Raw genomic sequence first — 12,719 nt, 5'->3', positions numbered from 1 at the left:
ATCAGTGGTATTATGAGCAAATAATATACCTTATTTTATTTGAACTAAACTTTCTATAATTATTGTTCACAAAGGTTTAATTTGATGAATTTAATTATCTTAATTTAAAAAATTCAAAGCTATCATCGGTGATGGCGAACGACTCCCACCCCCACGCAGAACTCTGTCTGTGCACTGAGCAGCTCCTTCAGCGACCGGCTGCTTCACCCCAAGTGTGTGAAGGAGCGGTATCGCAGGTCCTTCCTTCCTGCTGCTGTGAGACTGTGCAACCAGCACTGCTCTCAGTAGAACACACACACACACACACACACACACACACACACACACACACACACACACACACACACACACACACACACACACACACACACACACACACACACACACACACACACACACACACACACACACACACACACACACACACACACACACACACACAGTGCAATTTTTCTCTTCATTTCTAAGGAGTGCAAATACCAACCGTGCAATATTTATTCTCCATGTGCAATTCTTGCTACTGCTCTGTATATAGTATTTGCTATTTGTAAATTCTTAACATAACTATTGCTTTTTTTATATTCTGCTATCCACTTTGTTGCTGTAACACCCAAATGTCCCCGTTTTGGGACGAATAAAGGAATATCTTATCTCTTATCTTATCTACACACCAGAAGCATAACGAAAAAAAACAATACATTTATTGCAATATCACTCACCTACGAATATTCCACATCAAACCTTTTAATAATGATGCTACAGTTACGGCCCCTTGTTTTTCTGCACATTTTATTGTTTGGCTGATTTAATCTTAAAGGATTAAATTGCCATTTCATCCATCAATCTACACTAAATAACCCATACGAGCACAGTCATAACATGTTTTTTTTTGGAATGTTTGAAAAAGATTGAACCTCTTGTTAACAAAATGCCAAAACAAATGGGAACCTTGTGTTTTTGCCACAAAGTCAAAGACAAAAGAAAGGTCAAGCTCTTGTCGAAGCATGTGCGGGTGAAAGTAATGTTTGTAGGTAGACGTGGTCTCTGCAGTAATACACAGCAATGTGGTCACTTACGCTTCACTGCCATGCAGCGGGTTCCATAATGGAAGTGAGTGGAATGTACTCTAGTGAATTAAAACTGTGCAAGAGGCTTTTTTCCTACAAGGTTGGAATATCTGTATAAAGTATATGAAGGTTTTATTAATTAACATGTACCAGATACATAGAAATGATTTGTTAGTTCTAAATCAACAGTATAATCAATAGCCTCAAATTAAATCTCATCAAATCAATTTAACTTAGTTACAATTGAACGGAAGCCCGGCGGCAGAAGGTACCTGACAAACGGCACTCGGTCGAGCGCATACCTCCGCAAAGGCCCACCTGTCCCCTCACATCCAATCAGGTCGCACCAAATTGCACACATTCATAGATATCAGTCCCCTGAATGTGGCAGATCCATTCATTACTCACTCGGTAATCAAAAAAGCCCAATCGCGCGATGTTAAAGAAAGTGATCCGATCCCTTGGATTCGGATCACCGGTGTGTGTCCGGATGCACACCGATGTTTTAATGATCTTACACACAAACTAACAGACAAAGGGGGAGGTAACTAAAGATTGAGTCTCAGTCACACTGACACAAACACACACATGCAGCAGACTCCTCCAAAGAGCGCCAACTGCTCATTGAAGTCCTTCCGGCTACATTGTGATATGAATTTTGGATTCCAATACAATAGTGTTGATCAACATGATGCGTTTAGATTTTACCCTCTGCTTAAACACAATGCGAGCGCGATCATGAGAGAAATCTCTCGGCCTGCCGTCCTGCGCGCCCTCCCTCTCCCCGACCCACCCGGGGCAAAAGCCAGATGTTTTACCACATCATATCGTTTTTTCCATGATTTACATTTTTGGTTATATCCTGTCACTGAGTATGCACTTATTGCAAGTCGATTTGGACAAAACCGTAGGCTAAATGAATAAATGTACTGAGTAATGTTCATTCTTAATTCTGACCTTGGCTGTGGAGTAGGAAAGGGAGAGGACGGATCCCTGTTTTCATTTCTTCTTACACGAGAAAACTGTCCGTCAATTAAAATTAAAAATGCCTCGCAATGTTAAAGAAAGTGCAAAAAATCCTGGACCCTTTGTCCAGACCTGTACCAAGATGTAATGGGTTCTTTCTTGGCCGATGTCCCAGAAAGTTTTATCCAAAGTTTTGTGAAAATGTGTTCAGTAGTTTGGACGTAATCCTACAAACAAACAGACTAAAACAAATGGGGTAAAAACAAAACCTCCTTGGCGGGGATAATGAAAATGTGTAATATCAATTCAGTTACAGATCCTTGATAATTCTCTACATTAATTATTCCAACATAGTTTTTGTTTTACAGAGCAGAGGAACCAGACAGGACGACGTCAGTCAGAGTTAGAATGTGGATGACATCACTCTGTGCTGGCCCGAGGGTCGTGACCTACAGAAACCCGGACCAATTCCCGAGGGTTCTTGAGCATTTATATAGTTTTACACGTTCATTTGAGTTCGGTCGTTGTTATGTGTTCTAATCCGCAAATGTTTGTTTATTTGGTTTTATTAATTTGTTTAGTAAACTTTTTTTCCTTGCCGTTACAGCCCCTCACCAGTAGGGAGTGCTGCAGCACCCGACGCACCCCTACTTCCAGCGTCTCTCATCAGGACCATTGATTACGTTTCTGATCAGTCAGGATGGAACGCTTGGTTTAAATATTAATAGCTATTGACAGAGTGTGCAGGCTAAAAGGCACAAGAATTGTATTTCTGCTTTTAAATATTTATTTTAAATATTTAATTTTAATATGTAATGATTTAGATCAGTGTATACGACGGAATAGAAGCATTATACTTTTTCAGAGGCCGGGAATTTTGGACTTTAGCAGCCAAATGTCTTTAATTTTCGGGCAAGCCCCCGGACCCCCTAGCTCGCTCCCTCTCTCCTGCTGCCGGGGCCACACTCTCTCTCCATCACTGTGGGAAGCCCCGGAGCCCTGAGGCCCTGAAGCCCCGGAGCCTGGAGCCCTGCGCACGGGCTCTACTGCTCCACAACGGCTCCATTAATGAAGCTCCAGGTAGCTTTCATCAGCTGGATCTTCAGAGTGAGCACTCCCTGGATAATACACACATGCACAAACACACACACACACACTATGCGGATAAATCTTCAGTTTGAGGGCTCTCATGGTAATTATTGAAAATACACTCACACACACAGAGTAGAAACAGCCAACAGGGCACGTATGCACAGAAATTCACTCACAGCATTCTTTTTTTAAGTCCATGCATACAACAGACACACACACACACACACACTTGAACAGACATTCAATTAAATGACAGTGAAACTCAAAGGTTTCTAAAAACGTCAATGCTACTGATCTCACACAGTTACAGTCTCCACATCTCTACACCAGGTTGTGTCAAATCGACTGGTTATCACACGAATACTGTGAATTTTGAATATTGACCGATTCAGCAGAAACAATGAGGGAATCTTTGAACGAAACAACCGAGTTGATATCCCACATAATTGCTCTGTGACCAGGCCAACCCACTGTGCACGCACGGCTGTGTTGTTAGAAAAAGATTCTGTCCGCAGGCAATATGTCGACACTTCAAAAGGCAAATCAAGGCTCGTTGGACTTGATACAGTTACACGCGGTGGCTTTACAGTACATGACTGGGAGCCGTGATTTGATCGCCAGCCAACAAACAACACAAGATCGGATGGAGAAGTTTCGGAGTAGTCAGACGTCTTGTGATGTGTTCAGTGTGAAGGCACGGTCGTCAAGTGGGACAACTGTATTCAAATGAATATTTACAATAGGAGAATATGTAACAAAAAAGGTTGAAGAATAAATGTGGATAGCCGTGTCCAGGTTAGTTAAAACAGTCGGAGAGATGTACTGATGTGAAAATAAGATAAAAGACCTTTGGTGTGTGAGAGCTAAAACACTCATCCACTGTAACAGAGCATAATAATTCATTTACTGAGGAAAAAATGATGTGGATTTTACCATTTCGTACAAAAATCAGAAGCAGCTAATTAGAGTAGTTTTTAATATATGAACTTCATGTTTTTCCACCTAAAAATTCCTTAACTCAACACTAGAGCCGACCGATATGGACTATTTGGGGGCAATGCCGATATCGATGTTAGGGAGTAGAAGATTCCCGATGCCGATACATCGGCCGATATATATCTATGCATGTATATTATTTATTTTTTGGCAATGATTCCTAAAATGTTGTTATCAAACCTTTATGACAGAAATGTATTAATTGAGGCTTGATATTTTAATTTAACCATACATTTTATCATAAATAACCATAAATTAAAAAAGATATATATATACAAATACAACCGACTAAATAGAATGTGAATTAAGAAAATAAACATTTATTTTACCTAAAACGTAAAAACATGAATACAACATTTAAAGGCTCATGTCTGTTGGCCGATTCCCGATGATAGCCATAACCTTTCAATGAATCTAGGAAAAAATAGAGTCAGTGTTTCAATATGTTTTTTTTCAATTCATTAATTATTTTTGTAAGCTGAAAAAAAGCTGCCTAGAAATTCAAGAAAAATCTCAAACTTAAAAGCTGAAATTTTAAATTTTAGAGCTGCCAACCTTAAATTTTATCCAGGTTTTTAGTAAAAAAAACTTAATTATAGCGTCAAGTGATTTCTACACTGGTTAAATGTGATATTCAGGGAGCACATTATATTTTAACATGAAAATGGTGAAATCTATAAATGAATGATGGTGTAAAAGCAATGTACCATACGTAGCCTATGTAGCATATAGGCATATATATATATGCTTTTCTTTAACTTGCCATAATCGTAAAAAAAAATGGGTTGAAAAGATTTAAAAAATAATAAGATGTCAACAGCAGTTGCACTTCAGTCGCTGGCCACCAGCGATGGGACTGAAGGTTATGAAGAATTTCATCCGTCTCTCCCTCTCACTGCAGCAGGACATACTTTCTTGCCTCTGTTGGGTGTTGCCACTTGACTTCACTTCCACTTCCTGTATGTTCTCCTTTTTCAAATTAAAAGCAAAGTTGTGTGACTGCAACTTCATGATATTGCAGCAGTGGCGACAATATGAATAGACGTGTGAAAAACTGAATGTACATATGGAACTCAAACTGTCAATGAGCATCAAAATGTTTCACGCTACATATTAGCTTTTCACTTACGACCTGCTCACGTCAACACTCACAATCCATTTGACTTTCCCCTTACTCCACTATTAGTTCATAGTACATATGAACATGGATATCGCTTTTGTACTTCAGGTACGACAAAATATCCCATGAACCGCTACTATATCTGTAGTTCAGATGGGATGGCAAGATGGGGAGAGACGCTTTGGTGTAATGTAGCCGCTGAAAAGGAAAAAGACGATATGTACATATAAAATAATAATAATATATTATATTGTACAAGTATAATTCTAGAAGCATAGTACTGATATGATATTAATATATCATCTTGCTCTACAGTATTCTGTGAATGTGCGATGCATCGAAAAGCAGCAACAGTGAATTCTTGGATAAAAAGAGGAGACTCCAGTTGATACACCTTTCAGGAGCTGCAGCGTCTGAGCAACAGTGAAGCCACAGTTCATGAAATGTTTTTCCATGAAATCGAGCTGGATGACCGTATCTGCCTGTTCCGCAGCATAACAATGACACTGTTAGTGCCGGTCATCTGTCAAGAGGACGGGTGTCCACTGGTCTGCCCAGTGTGTAAACCGGCACAGAGGACGGGACGGCACTGGGAAGGCCGGGGAAAAATACTAAATAAAATAACTTACAATAAATAAGAACAAAAATACAGAGTATACAAATACCTTTTGTACGTTTGACATGAACGCGGTTAAGGCGATTACAGGACCTGTGTGTGTGTGTGTGTGTGTGTGTGTGTGTGTGTGTGTGTGTGTGTGTGTGTGCGTGTGCGTGTGTAACTGGTGAGACTACAAGGTGAGAGAAAGACACACTCCTTCACTGGTGTGTATTACAATACTTCATACCAATCTGGCACTATATTCACCACACACACACACGCACACCCACACACACACACACACACACACACACACACACACACACACAGTCTCTCCTTTTCTGTAACAGTGTGTCACAGTACAGTGTCGCTCAGCGGATTGTGTGTTTCAACAGTAGTTTCATTTCCATTCTTATTTATTCACAAGGAAAATGGCAGATACTGATGTGTTGTGGTGATAGATGATAGAAAGGTTTCACCTGTGTCCCTCCACTTGTAAAATTAAGATGATTCAAATCAGTGTGGAAAATGAATGAATTCTATAAAACTGGAACGTGTTCCAACAGATTCATTTGAAATATGAATATACAAGTGGAGCATTTCGCACATACACACGACTTTTGGTTCGTTTGTTATTCCCAGGTTACACATGTCAAGTGATATTGTATTTTTCCTCCGTGTCCTCAGCCCCCTCCAAACCCCCCGCCTCTCACTGGACCTGACCTTTACGCGTCCCTAACGCGACACAGCTCCACTGTGGAGTGGCTCGCCCTAAATGATTATTTGTTATATTACAACGAAGGCACACTGACAGTAAAAATGCGTTATGAACTATCAGGCACATAATGATTTCCATTTTAAATACTGAACTGAGTTGAGGGGCTTGTGGCTGGACGACGAACAGGCGACCGACCGTTTGGCACCAGGTTTGGCACCAGGTTTGTTCTCTGAGAAGCGCCGAGTCTATCGAAGTCAAATGAACTTTTACAACAGGTTCACTTCTTTTTTTTAAAAAAAAGAAACAACCACCGTAAGTCTGAAGTCTCGTTGGGGTGGATCTCCCTCTGCGGGACATGCTGCGGGTCGGGTCCTACCTGCTCGTCCTGCGGCGGCGCGTCCTCCTCTCCGCCACGCAGCCGCCGCGTCTCTTCCACTTTTCCGCGCGGAAACTTCTTGGACGTGTTCAGCGCCGACTTCGGTCCTCGAGTGGATCGGTGGAGAGGAGCGCGCGGTCGCGGCACCGCGGTGACGCAGCGTCGCCCTTCCACTTCGCGCGCGTCGAGTGCACCCGTTTTATTCCCACCGAGCAGAGGAAAGGTGCTTTTCTGTTTGTTTTCTCGTGGACAGTTCTCTTTTCTGGGGTGGTTTTTTTTTTTGGGGGGGGGGGGCGTGCAAAGAAGGCGCCTGGTAGGAAGGCGCAGGAGTGCGCGCAGAACGGCCGAGGGTCGGCGAGGCGCGCGCCTGTCAGAGCCACGCACTGTGAAAAGAAAGGGAGTGTGGCGAGAGACGGTCCACTCCAGCCCGGTGCTCTCCCTTTCGAAGTGTCGCTTTGCTTTTTTTTAAAAAAGGAAGTAAAGTGCAGTCGGACGGACACGAGAGAGAAGCCGGCGCGTTCCTCCGTCGCCGCGACGCTCCGCAAGTGAGAGCCGGAGACGGCCGCTCTCCCCCCGCTACACTGAAGGACGATGATACGCCAAGCCGAGCAGAAACGCAACGCTGGGGATCCCCTGCTGCGTCCAATCCTGACGGCTCTACCGGTGTGTGTGTGTGTGTGTGTGTGTGCGCGCGCGCTGGTGCGCACATGAATGATCGCCTACGTGTGATTCTTGAGGGGTGGTGGAGGGTCAGCCGTGGTTTCCGAACTGCATGCCCTCACCGTGACAGGAGGTGGCAAGAGACACACACACACACACACACACACACACACACACACACACACACACACACACACAATACCAGTTAACAGAATCCGTAAGACTTTAAAATGAATCTACTAATCAAACAAACAAAAAATATAATTTTGCAATTTGTATTTTGCGTGTAGAAACATAAAAAAATGTATTTAACACACAAACACTCACAGACAAGAGAAACCTATGTTTGTATTCATTTATTTTTTCAGGAACACTATACTGTCTCATCAATCAGAAGGTCACTGGAGCATTATTGTACTTCTGTAATTTAAGGTTGTGTTTTAAATGTTAAACCTATCGCTCCGTTTCAAAGATGATCTCTGTCCATACGAACAAAACTGAAAAACCATATCAGATGATCTTTGTGTCCGTATGAGCACAGTAAACTAAAAATGGTACCAGCATCGTTTCCAAAAGCAATTGTTTCAGAGGGAAACTGGAGAACTCCGCGCACACACACTTTAAAAATAATACACATTAGTCTTCATGAGCTGTTGTTTGCATTCAGCACAAATGGATGAAAATGATGGCGGGGGGGCAAGAACAATTTGTGTTATTAAATGAGAAGAAACCGGACGTTTGTTCATCGTTGAAACTTAGATGAATACATCACCATATTTTAATGTAAGTTTATGTAGATGCAGGTAAATTAGGATTCATTTAATATTACCACTGTACATCCAGAAGCTGAGGACTGTGTAGAATTCCATATAAAAAAATTCTGTTATTATAACTGTACATACTGATACAAACTGTTCACCATTTTCTACTGAGAAAAGAAATAATTCAACAATCAAATCTGGACAAACACGTTTGGGTTTTTTTAAAGAGCAGCAACATTGTGGATCGTCACGAGTTCACGCGTCGTAACTATGGCACGTGTTTTGATTTGTGAAACATGTCAAAAACGTGTCAAGAATTAAATGCAGGGGGAAAAAATCGTCTCGTGTTGCAAATGGCAGCTCGTTACAAATGATGTGAAACGGGCCTCGGGATGATGAAACACGCGCAGCTGATGAGACAAAGGGCTTCCATTAAGGATTGGTATGTTTCTTCTTTAGGTTATTTAAATTACTAATATGTCCTTTGGCCTCTTACAGTATGGGACCACTGTAGGTTTTCTTGGGACATGTGCTGCAGGTTTTAAGAAGAAGCGACTGACTTCAGGGCTTATCCAGTTCACCACGTCTCCTAGAAATGACTCATGTGCAGTTTTGTTTAAGTGTCGTGGTTCTGATAAGACTCTTGCAGCTCCGGCTCGAGGCCTGGTTTGATACAGGAAGTCCAGACGGATAATTCATAGCGAGAATGTGAAGCCATCGGCCCGAACTGATGTAACGCAGCAATCAAATGGTGCGTGGTATTTATGATTAAGTAAAACCATGAAAGCATAAGAAAATCATCAGCATGCCTCCGTCCCTTTGGGGAATAATTTTACAGAGTGTTTCACGTATTATACACAGGAATCTGTTTGACTTGCATACTGGTCTAAATAACATTCCTGTAGTTTTATTAGTGTAACTGTACATTAGAAATTGCATTCATAGATTCTGCCAAGGGCTCAGAAAGTGGAGGAATTTTCCATGACATCTACACATTGGGCCTCATGTGAGACATGTTCATATTCTTATTCTAAATTTCTCCTACATCTGTTCGTACCGTGAGTTCGTACATACGGGCCACGTCGGATTCTCCAACCCTATCTATCTTCAGAAAAATGGGTAAATCACATGCGTAAACAAAATGGACGCCACCTGGGCGTTTTTGAGCGAGCGTTTTTGAGCGAGCGTGCAGGAGGATCGCAAATTAACATAATCTACGCCCCTGAAAAATACCACGTCAGGAAGAGTTCATTGATGAATACGGCATTAAAGAGTAAAGAGAAGAAGTTTACACAGTCCCCTGGGAGTCGCACTGTCGCTGACATAAAGAGAAAGAAAGAAAGAAAAGAACACTGGATCGCCGACTAGGACGAGGTCAGGTGAACTCTCAAGTCTTACAGCTTAGGCAATGTGCACTTGCCCAAATGAAGCTGAAGCCTTTGTGATGACATCAACATCTTCGTCCTATACCAACGAGGTAAACGGATGAAAGAGTTTACTGAAGACAGTTAAGAAAATAAATATTAAAACTATTGATATTAATGAATTGTATTCACGCTGCAAGGACTCGTGGTAGTGTGTCTACTCCTATTAAATGAAACAAGATGTCAGATATATATATGTATATACATATATATATATATATATATAAATAAAGATAAAACTTAATATTGTACAAATTTAATCAATTATTCCTAGCATTGTTTCATTGCATCATATTATCACCTTCATTTTCTCTTGCACGCACACACACACACACACACACACACACACACACACACACACACGGACAAACACTGACATGCCCCGATCGGACTCTGACACGACATGTCTGGGGACATTTCTGAAGGAAAACCATGCTGATTTATTCCTCCTGCGGGTCAAAGGGAAAGAACCCTCGAGGGACAAGGATGAAGGGAAATCTGAATAAAAAAATCGGAGCTGGCGATTTAAAGTGTGTGAAAAAAAGTACAGCACAGAAATGTAAGGTTTAAATAATTATAAATAATAACAACAATGAGAATAAAACAGTGTGATTGGGGCTGTTTTACTACACTACTGGCCTCTGAGGTGCTGCCTGTGTACGCACACACACACACACACACACACCCCCACACACACACACACACGTGTCAGTGACACAGAGAGATCATTTTTGCTTGAATACACACCTGTCCTTTCACTCTATGGTACACGGCACAGAGCCATGTTTTCTCTCTCTGTGTGTGTGTGTGTGTGTGTGTGTGTGTGTGTGTAAAATGAAGTGTTAGAACAAGCCAATGTCAAACCCCCCAGCACACAGGTTGTCCCCATACCTTAGCAACAAGTCCACCATATAAAACCACACACACACACACACACACACACATACACACACACACACACACAGTATAACAATGCATGGATGTGGATGTACACATCCACTTTCACTCTTGGAGACATTCCTTAACCCGAACCATGACCACACACACGACACACGCACGCACACGCACACACACACACACACACACACACACACACACACAGGTCCACACTAAGTGCCGGATGAATGCTTTCTCAGCTGAGTGTACTGAGGTCTGTCTTTCTTTCTCTTCCCGTTTTCATGATGACGGCCTGATGAGCGTTGCTGCTGTGTTTTCACACCGTGGCCAACATCATCACTAAATCACCAAGACTTGACGTGGATGACGAACCTCCTGCACTGAACTGTCTCTTCGTGTTCATGTTTTTTTATTTAAATTGCCGTAACAGTATTGATCATGTTGAAGTGACTGTGAGGCACGCCACATATGAAGCTATTTATACTGTACGCCCTCCATTGATTTCAGCTCAGGTGATGTATCAGGTAGACGTAGGTCATCTGACGCTGCGTACGTCTCTATGTGAGACACTGAGATCCAGTGTCGATGGAAAGGCGGGGCTTGCAGGACTATGTCAGCTGAGCATAACACACCTCGGAATGTTGCATGGTGAAACTTAAACATGTTGCAGGAGATGGATAAATCCTATCAGCCGATTAAAAAAAATGATTTTGGAGGATTCTGCAAACCCTGGACCACCTGGAATTATTTGTGGTTTTAAAGGTTGTTTTTTTCACTTCTACAGTATCTGTGCATGGCAGCCATGGCATGTTTTCATTTAGTTTTTTATGGTATGGTTAATGTTAACAAAACATTGTACAGTTGTCAAAATGTAGAATTGTGGGTACGTGATGAGACACACGGATCTGCTGCATGGACTCTGAGCATGAGGTGTGAAACCATCCAAATGCAGCAATTGAATTTGATAATTTTGTCTTAAATTCAGGGAATGGGAGATGGAGATTGTCTGCCGTATGAATCTGTCTCATCATTTGAGTAATTGATTTGCAGCGGCGGAGCAAAGCCCTATTGATCAGTGTGAATGGTATCAGTTGGCAGTGGTTGGTGTTAGTGTGTCATGTATTGGAGAGGTAATCAATTCTTTGTACAAAGAGGTTCACACGGGTGGATTTGGGATATTAATTGCGCCTCTTGATGAGCACATTTTTTAACAATAGTTCAACCAGAACTTTTGCTTCCCTATCCTCCCTCCCAAAATTGTCATGTTTGTACGAAGGCGTATTGGGGCAAATTTTCAAAAATATATATATATATATATATACGGAGCCAGGGGAGGGGGTTATGTTTGGAGAGAAAAAACTAAACAGAATTTCTGACATTAAAGTCGTAAATTTGTGAGAAAAAAACCTTGGATATTCTCTGAGATTAAAGTGGTAAATTTAATCTGGGAAAAAAGACGGAAAAAATAGTGGTTTGTTTTTCATGGATCTGTCGCTTCAGGGTCTCCACAGACACCGCTGCATGATGTGTACTATGTCTTAGTGGACGACCACTGATGATACTGGATACCGACATGAGCGATAATTCAATCTGCTCTGTCTACATGCGTCTGCCGAAGGTAAATCCACCTGGCTAATTATTATGCAATGGCGTCAATGTTCTTTCTAAACTTCACTCAGTATTTTTTTATGTTGGGAATATGATTTATTTTATTGACAGGAGCTCAGGGAAATGTCCAGCCCCCGGGCACGAGGCTTTCTGAAAACGTGTCCCCCTGAGCAATATAGTTGAACAGCCTCGTGCAGTCCCCTTCACCACCGCCGTGAAGTTAGTTTTAGGTTGGATATTCCATCCAATTTACACAAATCAATAGGACGTACATTTTATAGATTGCAAATTAGTTGTATAATCCAATGAAGCCGATGAAAGCGTCCGTGCTTGACACACGGCAGCAGCAGCGTCTGTGGTGAATGATCCTAGAAAAACAGAACACTATTTGTCTGACCTTTTTCCCGTAAATTTACCACTTTAATCTCAGAGGATA

At 41.8% G+C, this 12,719-nt stretch overlaps 1 protein-coding gene across 9 annotated transcripts in view; it reads right to left on the bottom strand.

Moving 5' to 3' along the window:
- LOC118312259 (teneurin-3-like) overlaps positions 1–7,486 on the bottom strand; it is a 193,464-nt gene extending 185,978 nt beyond the window's left edge. For 7 of the 9 annotated variants that reach the window (XM_047333787.1, XM_047333790.1, XM_047333789.1 and 4 more), the window contains exon 1: positions 6,934–7,486. The gene's annotated coding sequence lies outside the window, so the exon portion shown is untranslated. The remainder of the gene's footprint in view (positions 1–6,933) is intronic. The other 2 variants (XM_047333792.1, XM_047333795.1) reach the window with 1 other exon arrangement.
- Between the last annotated feature and the right edge of the window lie 5,233 nt (positions 7,487–12,719).

The sequence above is a fragment of the Scophthalmus maximus genome, chromosome 8 (assembly GCF_022379125.1).
Source record: "Scophthalmus maximus strain ysfricsl-2021 chromosome 8, ASM2237912v1, whole genome shotgun sequence".
NCBI lineage: Eukaryota > Metazoa > Chordata > Actinopteri > Pleuronectiformes > Scophthalmidae > Scophthalmus > Scophthalmus maximus.
This window is presented reverse-complemented; position numbering and strand designations above follow the sequence as displayed.